We start from the raw sequence: 16,034 nt of genomic DNA, 5'->3' as shown, positions 1-16,034 counted from the left end.
GCAGAAGAGTGGGTCTAAAAATTAATCTGCAGAAAACTAAAGTAATGCTTAACAGTCTCGGGAGAGAACAGCAATTTACAATAGGCAGCGAGGCACTGGAAGTCGTAAGGCAATACATCTACTTAGGGCAGGTAGTGACGGCGGATCCGGATCATGAGACGGAAATTATCAGAAGAATAAGAATGGCCTGGGGTGCGTTTGGCAGGCATTCCCAAATCATGAACAGCAGGTTGCCGTTATCCCTCAAGAGAAAAGTATATAATAGCTGTGTCTTACCAGTACTCACCTACGGGGCAGAAACCTGGAGGCTTACGAAAAGGGTTCTACTCAAATTGAGGACGACACAACGAGCTATGGAAAGAAGAATGATAGGTGTAACGTTAAGGGATAAGAAAAGAGCAGATTGGGTGAGGGAACAAACGCGAGTTAATGACATCTTAGTTGAAATCAAGAAAAAGAAATGGGCATGGGCAGGACATGTAATGAGGAGGGAAGATAACCGATGGTCAATAAGGGTTACGGACTGGATCCCAAGGGAAGGGAAGCGTAGCAGGGGGCGGCAGAAAGTTAGGTGGGCGGATGAGATTAAGAAGTTTGCAGGGACGGCATGGCCACAATTAGTACATGACCGGGGTTGTTGGAGAAATATGGGAGAGGCCTTTGCCCTGCAGTGGGCGTAACCAGGCTGATGATGATGATGATGATGATGATGATGATGATGATGATGATGATGTATCCGCACAGTTCTCTGTGCTTCATTATGGCCGCATTTCTCTTACCCTTTACTGGTATTGTTTTTTCCTGTGTTTCCATATATCTATTGCCTTCGTTTATCCATATACCAAGGCATTTATATTCTGTTACCCGAGATATTTCCTGGCCCTATATCGCCACTGTCTGTTCACTGTTTTCATTGAATACCATAACACCTGATTTTCTAACACTAAATTTCAAACCTGAATTGTTGCCTTCCTGTCCACAGATATTAGCCAGACGTTGCAAATGACTTTGCTTGTTAGCTAGCAACACAATGTCGTCCGCATAAAATAAAGCTGGAAGCTGCTACTACTGTACCCGCCTGTTTGTATGAGAGATTAAACCCGACCTTACTTCCTTCTTGCGCCATCTCCATCCTCACCATGTACATCATAAACAGCAGTGGGGATAAAAGGCACCCCTGCCTCAGTCCCTTGTTGATATGAACTTTCTCCTCGCTCCTCATCCCTTCCCATTCAATGCAAACGGTATTTGCTAGATAAATCTCTCTCAAAAGCTGTAGACAATCGTTACCTAAGCCTTCCCCTTCCAGAATATCCCACAAAATGTTGCGGTCTACGTTGTCATAGGCTCCAGTATTGTCTAAAAAGGCCACATATAACAGTCTGCTTTGTACTTTCGATATTTCAATACACTGAGTAAGAACAAATAAGTTATCATCTAAACGCCTACGAATTCTGAAGCCATTCTGAAGTTCTCTCAATATGCCATTATTCTCTGCCCATGCTTGAAGCTTCAATTTGATTGCCTGCATTGCTAGCCTGTATATTACCGATGTAATGGTCAATGGTCTATACGAGTGAATTCTATATTTCTGCCCCTTACCTTTATGGATTAAATTCATTATACTTTGTCGCCAACTGTCTGGTATTCGTCCATCTATTAAAGTTTCTTGCGCTGCTTTCACCAGAGCTTCCTTACTTTTTGGTCCTAGTTCACTAATCAGCCTAACGCGAACCTCGTCTAGCCCCGTGGCTGTACGCTTAGGAATTTTCTCTTCGGCTTTTTTCCAGTTGAAATTTGTCAGCACCAGCTCCTTTTCTACCTGGGTATGTTTCATGCTCTTTTTTTTCTTCAATTAAAACCTCGTCATTGCCTGGGAAAGATTCGGCTGTTATTTTTCGGAGGTAATTTATTGCCGCTTCTCCTTCCAGTCTGTTTTAATCTTCGTCTAGGATGTGTTGCGTTGTTGTTGACTCCCTGCCTAATAATTTTATGTGGTTACAAAATATTCTAGGTGCGGCCTTCTTTTTCTCACGTATTTCTGACAACCAACGTTCACATTCACCTTTTAATTTTGTTTTCACCAATATTTGAACCATAGACTTTTTCTCCCGGTATATTTCCCATTCACTGGTTACTTCATCCTGCGGCAACTGCGCCTTCTTTGCCTGCCTGTGCTCTCGAGATGCTTTCTGTCGTTCGGCGATCGCTTCTCGTATCTCCCTGTTCCACGAGCTTTTCAGTTTCTTTCTTCCTTTCCAACGAGCATGTTGTTTCTCTTTCCGTATTTCTATCGTTACTACACTTAGAAGCTCACCATATTCCCACTCTTTATTTGGCCATTTGCCAAGTTCTTCATCGAGTCTAGGGACTACATTTGTTATTTGTTCAGTGTTCAAATTTGGACTAGCCATTTTGCATTCCTTGCTCTCTTTCTTAACTTCATATCCCATTTTCAAAATGATGCGTTTATGGTCACTCCCTATGCTGATAAACCCTTCCTCATCGATGATCATTTCTCTCAACTTATCATGAATTCCTTCTGTCATCAGACAGTAGTCAATGGTCGATTGCCGGTTTCCCACTTCCCACGTGATCTGCCCTTCACACTTAGGCCCTGCGTTCACAATAACGAGGTTGTGTTGCTCACAAAGGCCTAGCATTGACTTCCCGTTATTGTCGGTATATCTATCTAAATCCTGTATGTGGGCATTCATGTCACCTAATAGGACAATTTCAGCACCATTCCCGAAACCCTTAATATCAGCGCTTATGCATTCCACTAACTCTTTATTCTTCTCTGTGCAATTTTTTCCGGTCCACAAATACATAACGCCCAGCCATGTTTCTTTCCCACTCATTGTATCTGATGACCAAAGATGCTCTTGACACTGTGAATTTGTTCTTTTCCATTTGGCTCCCTGATGGATGAGCATTCCGACTCCCCCTCCCTTTCTTTCCGACTTAGTTCTGTTGCACCCTTCCCAAACATAGTTCTCAATAACTGGCGGCTCTTCTGAGTCTAAAAGTCTCTTCTAAGGTGCGTTTCTGTAACCGCATACACCCCTATTTGTTCTATATGTAACTGCTCCTCAATCTCTGCCCACTTTTCCTTTCTTCTGCAGCCCTGCATGTTTATGTAGCCTATTGCATGGCGAGCTCTTTTTCTTGCTTTCCTCCTTTTTCTGTTATCGACGGCGATGCTCTTCTGAGGTTCCCCAGGGGACCTTCTTCATTACTACCTACTCTGACTTAAAAACTGTTGCCCCCTAAAAAGCAACAGCGCGACCACCAAGTCGCCATCCCACTTCTCGTGCCAGCCTGTAATTGAAGTGGATCCCGTCTCGTTTAAAACTACCACAACTTCTCGCTACCCTGTTTACCTCGACAACTTCGAAGCCTTTCTCTCGGCTCATTTCCCATATCGCCTCATTAGCAGCCACTACGGCTCCTGGTACGTGACTGTCACGCACAGGCACCCCCGGCACCGTGCACACCACGATCTGCACCTGAGGGGATAGCTCGCGCAAGTCGTCCACCCCCTTCTCCAGCGCTGGGCTAGTCCTGGCCCGTTCCTCTTTAGGACGTCATTTAGCCCACCTGCTACTATGACAAGGTTGCACACGTGGGAATTACCCACGAGCTTTTCTTTTGCTCGCTCCATGACAGACCCCAGTGTACGCCCAGGAAATGTCCCTACCGCCGCTCTTTTATCGCCTTTCACCCTCACATCAATTGCTTCTTAGCACCTAGCCAGGTTTGAGTCACCGACGATAATCACCCTTTCACTCTCTCCTACCTCTCCCTGCTTCCCTTTGTCCTTTTCCGCGTGATTCGGACTCGACAAGAGGCATTGTCCCCTGTGCTGCTGCTTTTTCCGCGTGGCGGCCTCAAGGTAGGTGCCGCTCTTTCCATCTAACCCTTCACCACGTTGCACGCATTGCACGCAAGTTGCTGGCACTCCCTCTCCTGTCACGTCGGGGGACTGCGTTTCATTGTCACGCACATTCTCGTTCACAATGGCGTCCCTGTTCAGCTTTTTCTCGGCTGCTTCAAGTCTTTCTTCAACTACCTTCCGTGTATCACGCTACCTCTTTAGCTCATTTTTGAGCTCTTCCTGGAAAGCCTCCATTTTCTGCAGCCTAGAACTGACATCAAACAGTGTGTGCCGGTTGACTCGATTCCCTCTCCATTGTCATCCCTCTCCTCGTCTGCCTTGAAGGATCCCCCGCGCACTGCCTGCTTTCCCGGCTTTCTTGCCATGTATTGCAGGGCTTTTTCTGGTGCAAATACTATAATACTATAATAATGAAGAGCACGTGCCTTTTAGCGAAAACCGATACGCACAGGATCCAAATCCTCAAGATGTCGCAAAGCAAGTCCACCACTATTTCAAAAGCAATCAATGCCGCGGAGACCGAAGGTATGTCACTCTCTCGCACGTGCTCAACCACGCCGCCACGCTCTCACTTTCCCACCAAAACACGCTCAGTAAAACCACTAATAGCTATTAGTCTCGCCACCTCCATGCCACCATTTAAAGCCTACAAACACTCAACGTCCCACCCGGCTGCACGTGTTGAAGCACGTGGCGCGAAACGACGCTCCAACCATCCTGCAAAAGCAAATATACACGAAACACACCCGCGCACAGAAATACGGGACAAAAAAACGAAGAAAGCCAGCAAATTACTCTCTAAAGGCAACAAAATCAGCAAATCAAAAACAGAAGCAAGCTCTAAGCATGCACAAAATCTTATGATTTCGTCGCCGCTACGGAGCCCCGAAAAGCCCCTTCATTCGCCAGAAAATCCGAACAGGAACCCTATATTTACCCTATAACGGGAACCCTGTAAAAGTTATATTGCTACGCAGTGGTGCCACATATGGGCAGCCGGCAAGCTGACTTGAGCGAGCGCTCCACTTTGCATGGCAGGTATGCGCTCGGCGGTAGTTACCGACGTTTGTTCTCGCGCTCGTGCGGCCTATTTGGTATGACGTGGCGTCGCCTACGTGGGAAATAGTTCTGTGAGACGTACTGAAGTGGTTTAAGCCGGTATGGCGCGACTTTCTGCCGGCGTTTAGGGTGCCTCGATGTCAGCGCCGCCGTTCAGGGTGAAGACAACCCCGCTGCGCCACCATATTGAATCACACGAGCTCAGACTCAGCTACGCTTGCGTTCATAAATAGTGTTACTCGCGGCGTGCTTCCAAGCGCTTTGCCTTGATGAGGATTCTTTTACCTGTATCGCATCTGCACATCTTAATAACGAATAGCCGTTAACTATTCGAGGGTCGAAGACGTAAATGTATGGCGCCGGGAAAATGTCCCAAGTTGCCTAATTCAATCACATTTAATATGCATGCTGTGTGTATGTTTGAAAGACGCACCATTCTTTTTTTTTTGCGTGTCGTTGCTTGGTATATAAGGTTTGCAAATCCCTGTGTGCGGAAGTTGTTCTTGAGAACAACTTCCACAGATAGGGGGTACAACAGCGAAAAATAATTCTTTTTCACTGTTGTGTTTTGGTTTACACGTCACGCCTCCTTTACCGTAGCCAGCCGCTCGCGCACGGCGGTTAGTTTCACTTGGGTTGCGCGCGCGCTTTGCGCTCGTTGCGATTATTTGCCGATATCCACGCGCAATTATCCTTTTTTGCCCAAAAAACTGTGTGCTGACAGGATTAACCTGGTGTAAAAATAACTGCGATGTGAAATTAAGGTTTAATTAGTGCTGTAGAGAAACATGTAACGTAACTTGTCAGTGTCAATCTTGCGTAGCACACACAAGAAGCCAAATGATGCACAAAGTACATTTACTTAGTAATGTCCAGTACAGTGAATCATGAAAGAGATATCTACATGAAAAATTATATGTACTGTCTGGCGCCTGACGGTTATGTTGAAAGACGAGATAAAAAAATTCGCAAGGTAGGCTTGACACACACAATGCGGGAGAGGGAGAGTTTCTTTTTTACATTACATGGGGGAGGGCATTTCAAGTGAGTACATCAACCTTACTACAAACAATATAAATCGAAAACAAGAATACCAACAAGAAAACGCAACCGCGGGTAATATTAATCAAGATGTCTAGCCAGAATACATCAGCCACCATCGAATACATCACATCAGCCAAACACATCGACGGAAGTATAGAACATTTAATTAACTAACCATTAGAACACTGATGTTAACTACATCGCAGAAATAAACAACACTGCATACATATCGCGTACAAAAACCGTAAATGAACCTAAGACAGTCAATTACTGATTAGCAATGTTTTTAACTTCGGAAATAGTCCATGATGATGTAAAGAGATGCAACAGACCTTTCTCCTGCAGTGGACTCAAACATGCCGATGGCGACGATAATATACAGTGTGGTGTAACCTGCAAAGCAAGTCACTTTACTGCAAGTTGATGCCAGCCACAGTCTTACTGCCATAAAAATCGTGTGAATCATTGGGCTTGTTCAGCCAGCGCAGGTAGATACGCAGTCGCATGACGACAATAGGGCACATCAATTTTCGCATTACGCTTTGGTGGTCAGTGCACTCACTAGGTGGTAGAGAAACCGATCGCTCGATAAGACTCGTTGAAATCTTGATTGGGTAACTCAAACGACAAATGTCCTCTTCGTCTGAAAAGTTCTTCAAAAGACCTTCGCAGGAAGAAACAAAGTGCAGTACTGTACGGCTCATCACATATACCAGATTTCTGGAGCCTTGCTTGTACTCATTGAGCTGCACGAGAGCATGCTCATCATAAGGTTCATCAGCAGTCAGGGTTTGTATGCAACTAGAGCAGGGATAGTTTGCAGAGATGAAGGGCCTCCCCAAATAGCCTGCGAAGTGGACAAAGATGTCACTTTCTACTGGAGACAAAGGCTCGACCTCTGTGCAGTCATCTGCCTACGAGGGATCTTACAGTTCTGCTCTCACTTCTTGTATCTCTGTAGAAAAGAAGTCCACCAAGTAGTTGCTGTCATTAGCTTCATAACCTGAGTTTTTAGGTACCTTGAGGAACTGGCTAACTGATACGAGTTTGAGTGCATTTTTGACATCGTATGCACTGGGCACAGGAGAGATCATTCGGATCACGGAAAACAAGGCTCCGAGACAAACTTGCGCAAATGTTCCCGTAAAGAAGAATGCGTAACCACATTTCTTGAGCAGAATATCATGCAGTTGAAACACGACAGCAGTGGAAATTAGCGCCCCAACCTGGCATGGCTTCCACAACTTTTTGATGCCAATGCTTAAGCTCTCAACGACTTCAACAGGGAGTTCCAGCATTGAAATGGCCTTTTCATATCTAATTTTATTTAACAAACTCGGAGCAGCAACACGGTGACGTGCAGTCATGATTGTGTACCACTTGAAAATTGTTTCAATCAACCATGCAGTTGTTCCAGCTTCGGGCGAAAGCTTCTTCCTTTCCACAAGGTGCCTGGTAGCTGCAGGTGCTTCACGGAAGAGCTGAACTGCCACCCCTACTTTCATCTTTGTGAAGTGGCCATTCGAAACATGGACGGTACTTAGATTGGGAGTCCACTTTTAACGGCTCCGTGTCTAACTTTAGCACTGCTTCAACGTACTCAATCAACTCATCTCTGCTCGGTAAATTGTACTTGACCACTATTTCGTCACTGACTTGCATCAAATTTTTCTGTACGAGGTGCCCTCTGACACTTTTTAGAACGTGTAAAGAATCTGGCATAAAGAAAAGCGACATAGCATTGTTACATGGATTGAGAACAGTGCACGCAGTTACAGAATAGCGGGAACTTCACAAGATTAAGCTTCGTCACATTGCACGGTTGGAACTCCCCATGTCGCGTGTCACGCAAAGCACGTGCAATGAAATATATGCACAAAACCTAATTAAATTGAAAGCAAAGTCTCTCAACTTCTCTCCATTCACAAAAGCGCCCGGGAAGTGATAAGCGATTACCTGCTTCCAGCGATTGTTTAAGCCACCAACCATTAAGACTAGCACGTGGTTTGCTGCTTGGTCAGTTTCAGGGAGCGTCGTCTTGCCAAGAAAGCCATCATCCCTTCAGTCTAGCTCAACACAGTTACAAATCTCCATTTCAACCAGGAAGGAAACGAAATCTTTTCCGATGTCAGACATCGCGTCCGCTTTTACTTTCATCATGCTTATGATCTCAGTCAAGACAGCGGGATTAAATTACAGGTGCTGTAATCGTCCGCAAAGCGTTCTGCGTGACGGAAGAGAGTTGCTTGTTCTAAAAGCAAGTCATATCCAGCAGAGTTACGGGTAAACTTGAGCTGCAATGCTTTCTTTGTAGTTTCCTCACTCCATGCGCCGCCTTTTCGGTTTCTTCTTTCCAAGGCAGCTTTCTGATCCTAGTTCAAAAGCTTTTTCCAGCCGCTTTGTCTTTCTGGTTGTTGTCTTCAACTTCTTTTTCACTGACAACAAGCTTTCATGCCATTCAGTGTTTTTCTTTTTCATGTCTTGAAGAGCCTTTCGTAGCTCACATGCCGAAAGCGATATGTCTTCATTGCACTCACGCTCAACTGTAGTATTTTCCAAAGAGGAGATACTATCTCGGCTGTCTTCTACGGTGTCGTCGAGGTCAACTTCTGGAGCAATACTTGAGGAAGGGTTGTTTTCAGTACCAGCAAGTACGCATGCGGCAGGCCACCTTGCAGGAGGTCTTCTTCGCTTAGGCCGAGCTGAAATGAAAAGAACAAGAAAAGACGATCGTTGTATTGCATCCACTAAAGATTGCGGATATAATATATCACAGTACAATTATTACTCACGTCGAAATTGAGGCAGGGCTGTTGACTTCAACAGACAGCACCCATCCTGTCGATTTCCCTCGCACTCGTACACTTCAAAGTGTTTTTATAGATAAGTACAAGTAAAACAACAAAAGTGATTATTGACCTTTAAATTGATATGGAAAGATGCCTTGTAAATACAGAGAACCAATTAGAGTGCCTAGAAATAAATGTTCGCAGAAGTAATGCTGTATTACCTAGCTTCACACGTTTCGAAGAAACGCACAGCTACAACACACATCATGCCAGAAAACGCCGAAATATTTTGGTCCCATGATGCCCCTTAACTCCACTGCACCTGGGCATACCGTGCAGAGGCATTTAAAGACCATCACAGTATTCACTACGATCGGGAATGAGCACGAATGACTATCGGCTTACGAGCGCCACGCTACAAATATATACAAGTCTAAAAAATCAGCTATGTAATGTAACACCCTGAGATCCGCAAGGTATCTGCTGAGAAATCAGGGAAAATCACAATGCTTCGCTTGCCACGTACACAAAAGCCGCTCTCCCAAGACGAAGCACTGCGTTCTTTAGTCCCAAATAACCAGTACCGAAAAAAGAAAAGAAAAAAAAACAAGAGACGCACACGATGTGTGCTTCCCGTGAAAAAGTAAGATAGGTGGTCTACGTGACGATTCATAGCTAACGTAAGACTATTTCGCGGCTATAGCATCTTCGTCAGCCCTTAAAATTAGGGTACTACTCGCATAGACTGCGCCGATTAAAACGAAAAAAACCAATGCGAAGCGCGCTCGCAAACCATACGCTACTCAGCATCGGTGCAGCGCTTAGCTTGTGAGCGCATGTAGGCACGTGACCGAGGATCAGAGAATACTTTCTTCTTTAAATGAAAAACACGGTGCGGTAGACTAAACTTTCTTGACACTTACCTCGCAAATGTAAGAGCTATCCCTTGTCTTCCAGTGACCGCTCTTGGCCTTCTCATCTCGTCCTTCGCTCTGGGTTCCGAGGAAAGCGAAAACAACGAAGCCCTTTACGCGTTGATCCGGCGCACTTAGGAACACAACAGCCCGTCATGTCGACTCGATGCGTTTGACAAGCTTGCCAGTCATGCGGCTGAACACTGTCCAGCAAGTAGAAGCGTCAGCGAAGCATCCGCGCACACTGTGCCTCGAACTAAGCCACTGGCACCAAGCAATCGGTACCACTCGCTGTGATTCAAGATGGCGTCGCAGCTAGAAAGCGGCGGCGTGGGGGCGATCAATGGATGGCACCATCCTGAAAGGCGGCGCTGGCATCGAAGCACCCTACTGGCGTTGAGGTGGACGGAGCACGCAACGCGATGTGTGCGGGCATGTTTGAGCCTACAATCAGCCTCAGAGATCAATTGTGCATTTCTGAAAGTTGCATTCACTGATGTGACCTTATTGCAATATTATCCTCTAGTTCCAAGCTGCGGTTCAGGAGCGATGAAACATACACGGCGATCGTAACAGCGTGGGTACCGTTCTGCTGCGATATTCTTGAGCTGTGCTCTTATACTTCGACAAGCGTTCAAACTGTTAGCTGCAGATAACATCACGTGACTACTTGGTTCTCTGGATGAAGTTTCCACCCATGAATAAAATAGTTTTGGTTAGTAATAACAGCATACCTTACAGTGTACTATACCTGTGCAGCAAAGCGACCGTTTACGAACTGTGCGAGCATCCTAAGCAGTAATATCTGCTGGATTACAGATAACTTTGTTCTATATAGCGCATGGTCCAAGCATGTGGCATCAACGTTAATAGATGTATAAACGTTGTGCGGCGTGTCTATGCGAGGTCGTACTGTGGCGTTAGTCCGTTTTTCTCTTTTTCGAGAAAGAGGTTAATAACTGTATCGTATCAGTTCAACGAGCACAACCTATCTTTGCGTGCTGGAACTACACGTGCCTTTCCTTGCCCTATATTTCCATTACGCTCTTTCCCTCGCTGTGGTATAAAATGTCCAGCGCAATAAACATAATGGTTCACTGTTGTCTTGACACGCGTGCTGTTGGTTTATTCGACCGGGACCCGGTCGATACATGGTGTCAGAAGAGGGACACTGAAGCCCTGTATGCCTGCAACAGAAGACGAAGGACATGGAGTACGTCAAGCCACCGGAACCTCTGGGCCTCGCGACCAACGGAAGAAGAACGCGGAAGCTGTTCAGGCAAAAGTTCGATGTTTTTTTTCTGGCAGCCACGGAATGCTCTGAAAAACCGAGGCCAGAGGCAGCGAAGACAGCACTTTTCTTCAGCGTGGCTGGTGAGGAGGCCCTCGAAGTTTGCAACTCCACGTTCAATGAAGGCGAGGACAAGCAAGACTATGCGACTGTCATAGATAAATTTGAGGAATACTACGTCGAGCAACAAAACATAATTCACCAGCGTTACGTCTTCTGCTCTCGACTCCAGAACGAAGCTGAACCTTTTGAACAGTTCCTTCGCGCGCTGAAGAGACAAGCATAGTTCTGCAACTTCGGAACGATGATGGACAAGGTGGTGCGGGACCAAATTGTCTTTGGTACTAACTCGCCGAATCTCCGGGAGAAGATGCTAATGTACAAGTTGCTTACCCTGGATAAAGCTGTTGCTCTATGCAAGGCGGCGGAAACGTCAGTACGCGAGAACACGCTGTGGCGGAAAACAGACGGGGAACTTCACGTTTTTGCAGTATCATCGAGCCGAAGCGCTGTGCAAGGACCACGGCAGGTCTTTGATTGCTCCCGCTGCAGCCGAGCACATGCAGCGCGATGCTGTCCAGCCTACGGGAAAACGTGCTACTTGTGCAAAAGGCGTAACCATTTTGCCTCATGCTGCGAATCAAGAGAAACCATCCGTGAGGTACAGCACGAGACGAAGACGCAGGACCAACACGACGCTTTCAATGTGTTGGACGTCGCCATCGGAAATATTAGCAGTGACCGGGACTGGTTCATGACGGCAGATATTGAAGGCAAGGACATCAACTTCAAGATCGACACAGGGTCTCCAGCAAACTCTATACCTCTGTCGCTTTTTTTTTTTAATTGAAAGCCGGTTCGCTGAAGAGAAGTCAGGCAGTTGTACGAACGTATAGCGGCAGCGTCATCAAACAGCTCGGTACATTTTCGACGCACGTTAGGATTGGTGACTGTAAAAGATATACAGTGACTTTTTCGTCGTTGAGAAAGACCACAGCGTCCTCCTGGGTCTAAAAGCCTCCGAGGACTTGGGGCTTGTCAAGCGGAATGTTGATGCTGCCCCTTCAAGAAGTCAATTCTGGGTTGTAGCATTGTACCTCACAAAAGTGCCTCCTTTCTCTCTCTATTCCCTGGCCAACATTTTCCCCACCTCCTCCCTCTACTGTCGTTGCTGTTGCGGGTGAGCACGGAGAGAAGCACGGCAGCTCCTGAACAGCATTTGTGAGGGGTCACGCGTCCAGAAGGCATTGTGCAGATGTGACCCGCCGTAAATCGTGAAACGAGCTTCTCTCGTCGTCTTTCCTTTGTGCCACACTCCTGTCATGTACTAACGCGACAGCATTAAGGGCCCCGTTTCGCAGAAAATCCGGTGTCGACGTTGCGGGCGTCGCATGGCGAATAATCATTCTGAACCACAACCGCGAAGGCCCTCCACGTGGCGCACGCCTTGCCTTGTATTCTTTACAAAGTTATTTTTCGGAATTTTCAGAATGAGAGCTCATAAACAAATGCCACGAAACAAAACAGCACATGCCTTTTATCTTTTGTCGACCACGTCCCGGCGTGGCCGGCGTTATGGCATGCGTCTCAACTACGTCCTGCCGGTCAGCAGCAGCAGTGGGAAAGTCCAATTGATTGATTGAAACATTTATTAGAAGGGAGGGCCCGAGGCCTACGATAGGGGTAAGGGATGTCGAAGGAAGTGGAAAAGAACGCTTCGTTTTAAGATTACCAGATGGCGCTGCGACAGCTGCAAGCAGGGTGGCTCAGCCGGCGTGATATATACTGCATGTGTTTGCTTAACACATCGTCCTTATGACTCCAAACGGCCTGAATGAGTTTGCAAACTGTTTGCAATCAGTTTGCAAGCGCCCATGAATATGTCACGTGCCGCCCATCTATGTACTCGATGCGCGGTAACCCGCCGTGGTTGCTCAGTGGCTATGGTGTTGGGCTGCTGAGCACGAGGTCGCGGGATCGAATCCCGGCCACGGCGGCCGCATTTCGATGGAGGCGAAATGCGAAAACACCCGTGTGCTTAGATTTAGGCGCACGTTAAAGAACCCCAGGTGGTCAAAATTTCCGGAGTCCTCCACTACGGCGTGCCTCATAATCAGAAAGTGGTTTTGGCACGTAAAACCCCAAACATTATTATTATTATTATCGATGCGCGGTAGCCCAGTGGCGTCGCGCTGCCGAGTGAGGCGGCAATTCTGAAGGGGGCTGGCGCGCCGCGGGTGTGCCGTGCGTTTGTTTGGGCAGTCGGAATTATTCCGGAGCGCAACCACTACGGCGTGTCGCATAACTGAGTGCGCAGTTTCGAGAGGTTAAGCTACATAATTGCCATTTACCCTTGCGCAGGTTGTTGCAACGGAAACGGTTATAACTGTAGTTTTTCAATAGCTAGCGGTACACGACCTCCTCCTTGTTCAGTGTGTTTTTGGCGATGCATATTGCAAGCACAACTACAAGAAAATATTTCGGAAATGTAACATCTTGTGCTGCAGCCGTTATGGGGAGATTGTCACTGTTAATTATCTCCAAATAAGAATTGAATTATCTTATGTTGAGCCCAATAAGGGTGGGAATAAACGATGTGGACAGGACAGAGGCAACAGGAGAGCGTAGGGCCTGTCGACATCGTTTCTTCGCGTCCTTATCCGCTGAACAGCAGAACACGATGCACCAACTGGCCCAACAGTCAACCATCCTGAAGGATTGAATTGCTCAAGTTGCACAATAGGCTACAGACGTTTCGAATATATACCATTTATTTTGCTTCCTACTTTTAATAATACGCAAGTTTGATTGCTTCCGCGTACAGATAAATTATGTTTCAGAGTTTTCAGGAGGAAGAAAAAGCCATCTGATGAAGGGCTAACGAAAGTGGTCGTCCGGGGACAGCATTTGCTTTGACAGCCCTACTCTTCTAAGGTTCTCCACGCCCGTGGAGCTCACCCTGGCTTTCGTGCACGCAACAGCAACATACACGTCGGGCTTTACCTTTCATTATTGGCCCGGTCATAAAGCATCAAGATACCTTTGTACCATGGTTACGCGGCAGCAGCTAGATGCTCACGTTGGGAGTTTCTCTGTATGCCTTAGCTAGTGTACACAGCTGCAATATGCGCCAAAAGGACATTGACCACTGATATACGTGACCGTTTCCTGCTGCTAAGAAAATTCACTCGAATCATTTTTCTCCGTTCTCTCCCAGCGTGAATGACGAAATAATGCCACAAAGGTGTGGGTGCTTTCCAGGGCAACCTGGATTACTCACTTTTGGAACACGCAGCTGCAGCGACCAAGGACGCAATATTTGGCTTCGTTTCCCTTCATCGCTTTTTAGCGCACCCCGCCAACGTGCTGCGTTGTCGTCCGGCGCGAGTGTGTGCCACGGTCAGCGGCACTGCGAGGGGGAAACTCCGGCGCCGGAAACACATGTGCCGGCCCCTAAGCTAGCTCCGGAAAAATGAAAGCAGGTATTTAACCGATCAAGTTTCACTCTCGAGGTGGGCTCGTCGTAGCAGTTTACCTAGAACTATATTATGCTAAACCCAGGTGAGCTCGATCGAAGCGTTTACTGTATCGGGCGTTTTGCTATATACATAGTTTGATTGAGGGCGCTGCAATTGTGCGGTCACAGAGCAGTCTATCGTCCGGCGCCATGCTGGTATGTGGGAGCACACTTGAGGGTGGACAGCGAACTTGCTGTTGACAACGAGTGCGTCGTTTTTGCGTTTTCCTGAGAGGCCTCAACAACTTTTGTGCGATTGGGAAACTTAGTATTTCGTTACTAAACTTTGAGCTTCGATATAGCGGCAATATCGAACGACGACGGGTCTAGAGGTGCTGCCACGGCTATGCCCGCGATCGGAATAGGAGGCCCGAGTGAAGTCTTAACATTGTCGATATGTAACACATGTGCTATGTGTTATTATTTTATGTATATACCCTTGAGCTTTATTAAGGTATCACTCAGGGGCAGTCAAAGGTGTCTCCATCTGCCATGGAGTGTGCCAAACAAGTGTATATCGAGGTAACTAGCGAAGCTCCTAGGAAACACGTTTTGCTAGCTTTCGTGCCCCTAATTTTTTTTTCAAATATCTCCACAGGAAGGGCCCTTAACATGGAATACTCGATAAAACTACCAGGTGGAGTGGCCACAAATTTGCCGCCAACAACCAGACAAGCGCGACGCGTCGAGAGGATATGCGCACTCGTAGGTCTGTGCCTGCGCGAGGGCAGCTCGCCCACCCGGGAGAAACGAAAAGCACTCTCTGCAACAGCAGCTTTCCGACGGCGTGTGATGCGCGGCGCTGGCCAGGCAGATTCGGAAGCACCCAAACGCGCTCGGCACTCAGCAAGCGTGGCTTCGGTTACAGAACGTAAAAGAAGACACCTTCATTTTCTTCGCCGGCACGTATTGTTTACATAACGCATCCCCAGAAAACTTCCAACATATCGTCAGCTGCCAAGTATGATAATCATACAACACATTTCAACAGAATAACAGCGCGAAGAAACCCAAAATCAAGAAAGGGGCCGACGGATGGAATAGCACACTGTGAAGGTTATAAACAGGGATAAGTTGCCTGTAAGGCCAGCCTTTCTGAGGCACCTTGTCTCTGTTTATAACCTTTATACCACAGCACGAAGAAACAGTTGACTTGGTTCATTGGTTCGCTGACTCAAACACACGCACCTTTCGCTCAGTTCGATCACGGGTGCCGAGTTCGTAGCCGTGCGCTACTGGAAACAAAATATTCCGAATATACACGTGATGAAACTGATGGCGTCAAGCCCTTTCTGTTTACGCTAGCAATTCAAAGCGGACGCTCGTCTGCAACCTCAACGGAAGAGTCCATGGAGTCGCCGCGGCTGAAGGTGTGCTTTACATTCACTTCCGAAAGTTATTTGTGCAGCCAAATACAGAACAGTGGTAGACCGTTGACCGTTGATCATCTGATACCACAGCAGTCAGAGACGGAACACGTTAGAATCACGCCTCATTCGCCTCAATCAGGAACTTCCAAGCT

This window comes from Dermacentor variabilis, chromosome 4 (genome assembly GCF_050947875.1).
Source record: "Dermacentor variabilis isolate Ectoservices chromosome 4, ASM5094787v1, whole genome shotgun sequence".
Classification (NCBI taxonomy): domain Eukaryota; kingdom Metazoa; phylum Arthropoda; class Arachnida; order Ixodida; family Ixodidae; genus Dermacentor; species Dermacentor variabilis.
This window is presented reverse-complemented; position numbering follows the sequence as displayed.